We start from the raw sequence: 11,686 nt of genomic DNA, 5'->3' as shown, positions 1-11,686 counted from the left end.
AAGTCTTACTATGTCACCCTCGGTAGAGTGCTGTGGCATCACAGCTCACAGCAACCTCAGTCTCCTGGGCTCAAGTGATTCCCTTGGCTCAGCATCCCAAGTAGCTGGGACTACAGATGCCTGCCACAATACTCAGCTATTTTTTAAAATTAAGGTAAATATTTTATTTCATTTTTTCTTAAGCCCAGGTGAAGTTTGAATTCACCACCCCAATCTGCATGGCCGCACTGTAACCACTGAGCTACGACGCCCAGCTTAAATATCTTGAAAATTTTTTCCAAATCAGTGCACACATATCTATAATTTTCATTTATTTAATCAACAAATATTTATTAAGTGCTAGGGACTATATTATGTGCTAGGAATAAAAAGATGAATAAAACAAAGTTTTTTTCTCACAGAACATATTGTAGCAAGGATACAAAAATATATAAGTAAAGAACAAAATAATTGGCTCAGCGCCTGTGGCTCAAGTGACTAAGGCACCAGCCACATACACCTAAGGTGGTGGGTTCGAATCCAGCCCGGGCCCGCCAAACAACAATGACGGCTGCAACCAAAAAAAAATAGCCGGGCGTTGTGGTGGGCGCCTATGGTCCCAGCTACTTGGGAGGCTGAGGCAGGAGACTCGCTTGAGCCCAGGAGTGGGAGGTTGCTGTGAACGGTGATGCCATGGCACTCTACCCAGGGGGATAGCTTGAGGTTCTGTCTCAAAAAAAAAAAAAAAGAACAAAATAATTACGGATTATGATAGGTGCTATGAAAGAAATAAAAAGGGAGATGTGTTGGAGTGGCCTGCTATGGACAGATGGGTCAGTGTGGTCTTTCTGAGAAGTTGACATGGAAGTTAGATCAGAGAAAGGAAAAGTTGGACATGGTGGCACACACAGAGGTCCCAGGCAGTTGGGAGCTTGAGGTAGGAGGGTCCCTCTGTAGCAGGAAACCTACGCAGACAGAAGACTCCAGGCACCAGTTGGAAGATGAAGTGGCTTTATTTTCCATCCGAGTAGGGGGGGGCACTGACTAGTGTCCTAAAAACTAAGCCCCCGACTTAATCTCTTGCCTTTCTTTTGTACATTTTTTAGGGGTAGGGTGCACATGAAAGTTGTGAAGGATGTGAGAGATGTGACAAAAGTGAAAGTCTTGGGACTCAAGGGAAGTTCAGGTTGGCCAGAGCCCTTGGGTCAGGCTACCTGTCCTCAAAGGTGACAGAAGGTTAAGGAAGTTACAAGGTTCCTATCTAGGCCCAGCACATACCAAGGGAAGGGCATACAGATAACAGAGACACCTGTTGCAGTAGCGGTAGGAGTGTTACAGATTGTTGGCTAATGCCTATGCAGAGTGACTAGGACGGATACTTAGCTCTGCTTTTACTCTCTTGCCTCACCTCTAGCCCAGGAGCTCCGAGACCACCTTGAGCAACATAGTAAGATGTCCTTTAAAAAAAAAAAAGAAAGAGAAGGGAAGGGAGGGAGGGAAGGAGGGAAGGAGAAGGGAAGAGAGGAAGAAAAGTATGCGGACAAGAGAATTCCAGGCAAGAGTAAAGGCTCTGGGATATGAAAATTAGTGTGTTCTAAGAAATAAAGGTAGGTCAAAGTAAGCATAGCAATGGAGGGGAAACTGGAGATGAGTTAGGCCATGGGGGAAGATGTGTGGACTTTCTTAAAATGTGTTTTTAAAAAATTTTATTGTGGTAAAATGTACAATACACAACCATTTTTAAGTGTACAGTTCTGTGATGTTAAGTACATTTATAGTGTTACACATAGGGTGACCAGACGTCCTGCTTTTGAACAATTTGTCCCATGTCCCTTGGCATTTTAAAAAAGCCCCGATTTTTGGAAAGAATGCAGGAACAACGGGCAGGAGAACAGGAAGGGAATATACGGTTTTCGGCTGCCATGTGGCTATTTTGTCAGGATATGAGTTTTATATTATTTTTGTTAATTTTATGTTAAACTGTAATAATAACAAATAATTGTTGAGAAGTGATTATCGAGAACTGCTTATCAAAATTTGCATTGTTGTCAGGCCCTGCCCTGCCCCGCCCCCCAGCCATGTTGTCCCACTTTACCAATGTTAAAATCTGGTCACCCTAGTTATATACCCATCACCACCATCCACTTCCAGAATTTTTCATCATCCCAAACAGAAATTCCACATCCATTAAATTTCTGGGTTTTTTGTTATTGTTTGTTTGTTTGTTTTTGAGACAGAATTTCACTTTGTTGCCCTGGGTAGAGTGCAATGGTGTCATAGCTCACAATGACCTCAAACTCTTGGGCTCAAGCAATGGATTCTCTCGCCTCAGCCTCCTGAGTAGCTGGGACTACAGGCACCTGCCACAATGCCCAGCTATTTTTAGAGACAAGGTCTTGCTCTAGCTCAGGCTGGTCTCCAACCTGTGAGCTCAGGCAATCCACTGGCCTCAGCCTCCCAGAATGCTAGGACTGAATTCATTCTATTGCATGTGAACATCCAGTTTTCTCAGAACAATTTATTGGAAAGTTTGTCTTATCCTCATAGAATGATCTTGATATCCCTGTTGAAAATCAATTGGCCACATACGCAAATGTATTTTTTAAGCATAATGGGAAGTTGCTGACTTTAGTAATCAAAATTATAGAACAATTCCAAATCTCTATATTGCTTTTCTTTTTGAAAGAGAGTCTCACTTTGTTGCCCTTGGTAGAGTGCCATGGTGTCACAGCTCACAGCAACCTCAAATTCTTGGGCACCTCCCAAGTAGCTGGGACTACAGGTGCCTGCCACAACGCCCAGCTATTTTTTGGTTGCAGTTGTTATTGTTTAGCAGGCCTGGGCTGGCCTTGAACCTGCCAGCCTGGGTATATGTGGCTGGTACCCTATTTACTGACCTATGGGCCTGAGCCTTCATTGCTTTTCTTAAGCTCTTTTGGAAATAGACTTCAAAGAGAAAGAGGAATTCTAAATTCCTAAAAATCTCTTTATGATGAGCAAAGGTTACAGGAGTATTAAGTTTTGCATAGGAAGAGGAAACTCTAGCAAGGAACTCAAGGAAGAAAGGGAGTCTTTAGTATAGGGATGAAAAAGAAATACAAAGTCTTCCACAGAAAGACAGAGAGAAAGAAAATAAATGGTTAAAAGTTGGGTCTATGGTCATTACTCAGCACTGGGGATGGTGAGGTAGAAAAGGGTATATGTTGAGCTCAGAAGTGAGGTCATGGTATATCCATATAAGGGGATACTTCTCAATGATAAAAAGGAATTAATTGTTGTTACAACAAGATGGATGAATCTCAAAATAATTATGCTGACTGAAAGCCAGATTTAAAATAGTACATACTGACTCATCAAATTGAATATATTAAATTTGTCCAGTTTTTCTGTATATCAACTATACCTCAATAACACTGTAAAAAAGTATATTCTGTATGATTTCATTAAAACAAATTATAGAAAAAGTATGCTAAATCTATAGTAACAGAAAGCAAATCAGTGGCTATCTCGTGTAATTGAAGAGAGTGGTGTAAGGGAGATAGCACGAAGTACCTGAGTGTTACAAGTATATACATATATTAAAACTTACTCAACTTTTCATTTTCAGTGTGTGCAGCTTTTGTATGTCAATAAATCTGTGTTAGGGCCGGGTACAGTGGCTCATACTTGTAATCCTGGCACACTGGGAGGCCAAGGTGGGTAGATGGCATGAGTCCAGGAGTTGGAGACCTGCCTGAGCAAGAGGGAGATCCTATCTTTACTAAAAAACAAAACAAAAAACTACCTAGGCATGGTTGCAGGTGCTTGTAGTCCCAGTTATTCGGGAGGGTGAGACAAGAGGATCTCTTGAGCCCAAGAGTGTGGGATTGCTGTGGGCTATGACGCCATAGCACTCTACCCAGGGTGACAGACCGAGTCTTAAAACAAACAAAATCATTAAATCTGTGTTAAATAATAGCTGTGTTTGCTTTTGTAGCCATTTTAAAAACAGAATTGAAACTAAAAATCTGTACCCATTCTTTGTCAGAATTCCTACATCTTTCATCATTTCCGGGCAATTTTCTCCTTTCTCTTTGCACAGCAATGAGAAAAGAGCTCACAGGACTCACAATATCCCCAAACTTTAGGGTTAATGATCGCCTTTGTGGTAGGGGCTGCTGGTAGTCTAATTATAATAGTTGACTCCCAGGCTAGGTTCAGTGGCTTACACCTGTAATCCTAGCACTCTGGGAGGCTGAGGCGAGTAGATTGCCTGAGCTCACATTTTGAGACCAGCCTGAGCCAGAGGCAAGACCTCGTCTCTAAAAACATCCAGGTGTTGTAGCAGGTGCCTACAGTTCCAGCTACTCAGGAGGCTTAGGCAAGAGAGTCGCTTGAGCTCAGGAGTTTGAGGCTGCTATGAGCTATGATGCCCTAGCACTCTACCAAGCCTGACAAAGTGAGACTCGGTCTCAAAATAATAATAATGGCTCAGCGCCTGTGGCTGAAGTGACTAAGGCACCAGCCACATACACCTAAGGTGTCGGGTTCGAATCCAGCCCAGGGAGCCAAACAACAATGACGGCTGCAACCAAAAAATAGCCAGGCGTTGTGGCGGGCGCCTGTAGTCCCAGCTACTTAGGTGGCGGAAGCAGGAGAATCGCTTGAGCCCAGGAGCTAGAGGTTACTGTGAACTGTGATGCCACTGCACTCTACAGCTTGAGGACAGCTTGAGGCTCTGTCTCAATAATAACAATAATAATAATAGGCTCAACGCCCATAGCTCAGTGATTAGGGAGCTGGCCACTCGCACTGGGGTTGGTGGGTTTGAACCCAGCCTAAGCTTGCTAAACAAACAACAACAAAAAAGCTGGGCATCCTGGCAGGCACCTGTAAGTCCGAGCTACTTGGGAGGCTGAGACAAGAGAATTGCTTGAGCCTAGGAGTTTGAGGTTGCTGTGAGCTATGACTCTAGTGTACTCTACAGAGGGCGACAAAGTGAGCCCAGTGGCCCAATGATACAATCCCCAATTCCCAGGCTTGGTGATCCTCCGGTATCAGCTTTCGACTAGGTAGGACTACAGGAGTGCACCACCGAGCCCCACTACTTCCGAAGAGACCGGGTCTCGCTGTGTTACCAAAGTGCCAGGACTACAGACGTGAGCCACCTGAGCCCGGGCAGAGACTCTTTTCCAGAGCATTTTCTGCTTGTCTATATCCGAGTAGGTAACTCTTTCGCATATTCGATGAAGTAGCTCTAGCTGAAGTACTCAGAACTAGAGCCTTAAAAGGCTTCTAGGCTCGGCGCCTGTAGCTCAGCGGTTAGGGCGCCAGCCCCATACGCTGAGGCAGGCGGGTTCGAAAACAGGCTGGGCCTGTTAAACAACCATGACAACTACGACAAAAAAATAGCTGAGTATTGTGGCGGGCGCCTGTCGTCCCAGCTATTTGGGAGGCAGAGGCAAGAGAATCGCTTGAACCCAAGAGTTTGAGGTTGCTGTGAGCTGTGACACCACCTTACTCTACCAAGTGTAAGTGTTTTCCAAGTGTAAGAAATTTCCAAGCTAAGTGTTTCATAAAAATATAGGTAGTGCACAAGCTGTGCACCACCTTACTCTACCATAGACTCCGCCTTTAAAAAAAAAGAAAAGAAAAAAGGACTCTAGCAAGTTACACAACCCAAATCCGGGGTCCAGACCTCCCCGCCGGACCCAGCGTCTGCCCGCACTGCGCATGGACGGGCGGGGCCGCGTCCCGGAAGGGGCGGTCCTAGCCCCGGGGGCCCAAAAGCTGCCCCCCGGAGGACGCGCTTCCTTTTCCACGCTGCAGCCGCAGGAGGAAGGTTCGGGAAAACTTGCTAGCTATGCGGGTGGGAAGGCGGCTGAGGTTGCGCGTCGGTAGCTGGGCTCTTGGAGGTGAGACTCATCGCAGTCATAGTTCTTCCTCTCCTGCGTGCTGGGATCCTTCGCTTCGTGGGTACCGAGCGCGGCGCCGCCTTGCTGCGGCCCAGCCGAGCAGCCGGCGCCGCAGGGTTGGTCCAGGAGGCGACGCTCCCCGCGCGGTCACGGGCCACGAGTTAACCCTCCGGCCACCTGAGCGGACGCGTTTGTGAGCAATCACCTGGAAGTCTTTGCACAGCTTACTCCGTAAGCGCTGATTGTGAGCCCGGAAGTTAGTATAAAGGGCCTTCCGTGACTCCGGGGAAGCCGAGGTGCCTGGAAGAAACGGCCAGGTAACTTCGTGCTCCGCCCGGCCTTTGCCGGGTCCCTTTTGTACCCCCCGCAAATCTGTGCTTGCGGCATTGGCTTGTTTAGGTTTCCTTTAAATGGGCGGCTTATTTATCCTTTATAAAGGAGCAGTTTATGGGGGGGGGGCGATTATCTCTTAGGTAACGACCCATCCCTAACCTTACTTTGTATGTGGTTTTGAAATTTTATTTCATAAACGAGGTTTACTGTGGGTCTGTGCTGATCTCTAGCCATTAGGGGAGCTAATCGGCGTTTTCCTGTACATTCCCTTGTAAATAAGTTCTGAGACAGGACACTGAAATTGGAGAACAGTCTGTGCAGGTCTGGAAGGCCCTTAACGCTGTGAATGCCTGCTGCTTGCCTTCACAGGGAGATGGGAGTTAGCGGACGTACATCAGTCAACTGCGGGGAGACCGGAAACACATGCTGCCAATTCAAAAATATTTTAAAATGGTAAGGCATCTACATTGTTTCAGCTGAAGTAATTTAAGAGTTAGCTGTCAACAGGACGAATGTAATGGTTATATACTCTGTATTCATCAATTTTGTGCCCTATGTGGTTTGAATTGTTGCTAAGTGCTGGAATTTCTAGAAATTTCCAAGCTAAGTGTTTCATAAAAATATAGGTAGTGCACAAAAGTCTGAAGCATAATAAATACAAAGGAACCCACCGACCCATTTAAAAGCAGTAAAATTGCCAATACTGTGTTACCTGCCTCCCACCCCCATTCCCCTGACCCTATCTAGTAGTACTTATGTCTAATTCTGTGTTCATCCGTTTTTTGATTTTTGTGGCTGGTGGGTGGGATGGATAGTAGTTTTATTATACATATGTATCTTTAAACATACTCTTAGGTATTATAAGAATGAGTGTTCATGTAGTTGTCTGTAGTTCCCGTGAATGATTAAACTGAAATTTTTTAAATTAGAATTATTCACAACCAATAATTTTATTTCTCATGCTCATGTGAAATAGTTAAACATTTCAAGGCATGAAAATGATAGTTTAGCAGGGTCCCAACTTGTATGTCTTCATAAATGATACAAATAATTGTTTAGCTCAGTGATTTATACGCCTGAGGTGCTCTGTGACATTTTGTGTGGCCCTGGCCATCTCCTTTGCTGTCCTTGTGTACATTCAGTTAACTTAAACTTAATCCTATAGAAATGTGTCCGATAATACAGTGTAGGCATCCCTGCTCTAAAACTAGATTTGCCATTGTAATGTTTTCAGGTGAAAATCTTCACACTAATTTCTATAATACCTAGCATTTGACCTGGCTTAGCACATTCTAGTCGAACTCTGAGACAGAAAAGCAATGATTATCTACTCATTAGAACCGTTGTGTCTTAAAATCAATACTGTGATGATGGATATAAAATGTTTCCACCATTTATGTAATTTTTAGGTACTAACCAGTCAAAAGATTTGAAAATACTCAAGTCACTAACAGGTGTTTTTAAATTTTGAGTTTGTTGGTTACTACTATCAAGAAGTAATAAAACAGGAATTGTGTTCTTTTATTCCATTAGAAATGAATTGAACAGATACTGGTATTTTTATTAAAAACTGGGTTAGAGTCCCCAAAGGTAGGGTGGGTTCCTTATAGGAATGAAATTTTTATTAGACTATTCCTTCATGTAACATGCCAAACAAGTGCAATTACAAACTGGAATTGACAGTGAAATATTTAATTTCTAGGTCTGACAAATCCTCTTGAGTTTTGAAGGTGTGTGAAGGTCATAGTGACAGATGTTTTAAAAAAACTTAACAAAATGGTAATGAAAAAGTAGAACCACCACCGGATATATTGAGGTATGAAAAATGTTAAATTACATCCTTTATGGGGTCTTGGTGCTATTGTTACTAACAGGCAATACCCCAAATGTTTGATGTTATTGCCATTGATCATGGCTGGCACAATGATGACTTAAATTTTTGCCGTTTACCCAGCTGAGGGTATCTTTGAAGAAATAATTTTAAGACTGAGATGCCAGTAATCTATATTGGTTATGTTAATGGTGTATAATACAGCTTGTTTACTAAGAGATCAAATGTTCTTTCTCCTTAGCACATAGGTAGCTGCAGATGCCTGTCCTTTAGCTGCAGTTTTTTGAAATACTCCTTTGTTACCTCAGGTAAGTAATTGTGACTAGTAAAGCAGCCACATCTGTTGACAGTTACATGTCTGATTAATCCAAGGGGTTGGGGCTAATTCCTGTTGCTGTTGCATTTGCATGTCCGGATATGGTTTCCTTTCTCTCTTTTTTTTTTATTGGAGACAGAGTCTCAAACTGCCACCCTGGGTAGAGTGCCATGACATCACAGCTCACAGAACTTTTGGGTTTCAGCAGTTCTCTTGCCTCAGCCTCCCAAATAGCTGGGACTACAGGCACCTGCCACAAGGCCCAGCTATTTTTTGGTTGTAGTTGTCATTGTTGTTTGGCAAGTCTGGGCTAGATTTGAACCCACCAGCCTTGGTATATGTGGCTGACACCCCAAGCGCTGAGCTATGGGTGCCAAACCGCAGCAAAAAGTCACTATCATTTGAGGTTATGTGGTTAACTTTATTTTTGATTATGAAATGATTTTCACTGTTCTGATTTTTTAGAGGTGTGCCATGCAACATATGGAAGAAAGAATGAAGACTGTTCAAGGAAACAGATGAACAGAAGCAAATGATGAAAATAAATATTTTACTTGGTTTTGCTAACTTCATAATAAATGATGTAGAAAATAAATGTGACTAATTATTTTAATTGCTGGGCAGTAAAGTCTGTTTTCTTTAAAATAGCTCTATTCTTAATAGTCACTACTGGTCAGACCTATTTTTACCATACTTTAACAATGTAATGTTCTTGCCATTAATTAGTTCATTTGTGGGTGGTGATTCTCACTGAGATAGAATATGGGGAGATATTTCCTGTACTCCCCCTACTTTCCCTTTGTCGCCTTTGGTAATTTCTGGAGAGGCCCTAATCACTGCCTATTTCATATCCAGCTTCCCCTTTGTTATTCTATGGTACCTGAAAAACTGGTAGAAAACTTGAACTCTTTAACGCAGTCAAATTGTCCCTTATGTGAAAGCTATCACCATTCTGTGATTATAGTTGTTACTTAAGATTTAAGGGCCGGGTACTGGGTCATGCCTGTAATCCTAGTACTCTGGGAAGCTGAGGCCAGTGGATTGCCTGAGATCACAGGTTTGAGACCAGTCTGAGCTAGAGTGAGATATCTCTGGCTACATGCACTGAGGCTGGTGTGTTCAAACCCAGCCAGGGCCAGCTAAACAATGATAACTGCAACAAAAAATGAGTTGGCTGTTTAGACAGGTTCTATAGTCCCAGCTATGTGGGAGGCTGAGGTAACACAATTGCTTAAGCTCAAGAGTTTGAAGTTGCTGTGAACTGTCATAGTACAGTACTCTGAGGGTGATATACTAAGACTGTCTCAAAAAAAAAAAAAAAGCTGGGCATTGCAGTGGGTGCCTGTAGTCACAGCTACTTGGGAGACTGAGGCAAGAGGATCATTGAATCTAAGAGCTTGAGGTTGCTGTGAGCTGTGATGCCATTGCACTCTATCAAGTGCAACAGTGAGCCTGTCTCAAAAAAAAATTTTTTTTAATTCAGTTTTGCATCTTTGAACACAGTAATCCTAATCTTAGTACAAGTAATAATTGTGCTTTGTTAAAGAGAAACTGACTGGGTGGGCAGGTCTAGGATTAAAGGAATCGAATTCTAGAGGCAGTGCCTGTGGCTCAAAGGAGTAGGGTACTGGCCCCACATGCTGGAGGTAGCGGGTTCAAACCTAGCCCTGGCCAAAAACTGCAAAAAAAAAAAGAATTCTAAAACTAGATTTCTACCTAGGTGAAGATTAAATAAGATGGGGAAGTGTTCTGCCTTCATACCATAGAGAACCATAAAAGGTAGAGATATACATGAGAAGCACAAGATAAGCATCTTGCTAACTGATAACAAAATTGTAATATGTAAATGTTAAAAACTAGCTTTTCCTTCGAACATTGTCCCTGGCTGGCGCTAGTAGGTGTTCAATGATAGTGATTTCTAGATCCCAGAGCGTTGGTAAGTGGACCTACTGTTTGGTTAAGAAACTCTGAAGTGCCAATTTTGAAAGATTTGATGCATGATAGCATCAAATCTTTAATAAAGTGGCTGAATAAGTGGTTAATAAAGTGGCTGTTGGGTGATATTTTGCTTTTCTGTGAATGGATGTGATCTTTTGTTAAGGCTTTGAAAAATGAGAACTAAAGATTTAAGAATTTTTTACAAGATATGTTTTCTCATGATATTTCTGCCTTTTCAGAGCAGAAAACCATTCCTTCAAAAATAAAGACTAGGGATGGTGTCTGTGGCTCAGTGAGTGGGGGGAGGGGGGGTGCCAGCCCCATATACCAAGGGTGATGAGTTTGAACCTGACACTGGCCAAACTGCAACAATAACAAAAATAGGCGTTGTGGTAGACGCCTATAGTCCCAGCTGCTCCAGAGGCTGAGGCAAGAGAATCGCCTAAGCCTAGGAGTTGGGGGTTGCTGTGAGCTGTGACACTACAGCACTTTACCAAGGGCGATACAGTGAGACTCAGTCTCTTAAAAAAAAAAAAAAAATGAAGACTGGGCTTCCAAATTGATTTCTTTGCCTTATGGAACCTTTCTTGTAACTAGTCAGGGCTAAGTAGCCAATTTATACATTAACAGTCTCCTTGATAACATGCACATTTTCATTTAACCTGACACATTTGTGCATAATTTATGGGGAATTACCAAGGCTTTGCCAGACTGTATTTAGGGCTTCTTTTTTTTTTTTTTGTAGAGACAGAGTCTCACTTTTTCACCCTCGGTAGAGTGCAGCAGAGTCGCTCCAGCAACCTCCAACTCCTGGGCTTAGGTGATTCTTCTGCCTCAGCCTCCCAAGTAGCTGGGACTATAGGCGCCCGCCACAACGCCTGGCTATTTTTTGTTGCAGTTTGGCCGGGGCTGGGTTTGAACCCGCCACCCTCGGTATATGGGGCCGGCGCCTTACTGAGCCACAGGCGCCTCCCTGTATTTAGGGCTTCTAAAACAGTACATTATAGACATGTCAAAAAAAAAGCATGAAAAGACCTTAAATTTGAAGTTTAAAGTTATATAATCTTTTTTATTAAGTTTTGATCCGCCACCAAGAGTCAATACGTAAGGTTATATATATTTACTCATTAGTTTGACAAGTTCACAAGTGTAAGGAAAAAATAGTTTAACATTAATTTGTAGTTAAAGCATTATTGCCATCTTGTGACAAATATAGTGAACTACATACAAGGTGTTGAGCTTATTTATATTTTTATCTGTTCACCATTGATATTCTGGGCTAACCAGAATTTTTTTTCTTAAGGTAGTATTCTCCTTGACAAATTTATCACTTAGAAATTGTCCACACTATTCTAAGTATTTTTTTTTTTTTTGAGACAGAGCCTCAAGCTGTCC

At 42.7% G+C, this 11,686-nt stretch overlaps 1 long non-coding RNA gene and 1 other non-coding gene across 2 annotated transcripts; both read left to right on the top strand.

Moving 5' to 3' along the window:
* Nucleotides 1-5,777: 5,777 nt before the first annotated feature.
* Nucleotides 5,778-8,948, top strand: LOC105887742. Its single transcript, XR_001161584.2, has 5 exons — nt 5,778-6,190; nt 6,576-6,659; nt 7,909-8,022; nt 8,279-8,345; nt 8,819-8,948. It is a non-coding gene; the product is annotated as an uncharacterized LOC105887742 (long non-coding RNA).
* Nucleotides 8,121-8,205, top strand: LOC111727605. The gene has a single exon (XR_002775117.1). It is a non-coding gene; the product is annotated as a small nucleolar RNA SNORD87 (small nucleolar RNA).
* Nucleotides 8,949-11,686: the final 2,738 nt, after the last annotated feature.

This window comes from Otolemur garnettii, unplaced genomic scaffold (assembly GCF_000181295.1).
Source record: "Otolemur garnettii isolate 467f Iridium unplaced genomic scaffold, OtoGar3 scaffold00113, whole genome shotgun sequence".
Lineage (NCBI taxonomy): Eukaryota > Metazoa > Chordata > Mammalia > Primates > Galagidae > Otolemur > Otolemur garnettii.
The sequence above is the reverse complement of the archived record's forward strand: the minus strand, read 5'-3'. Positions and strand labels throughout refer to the sequence as shown.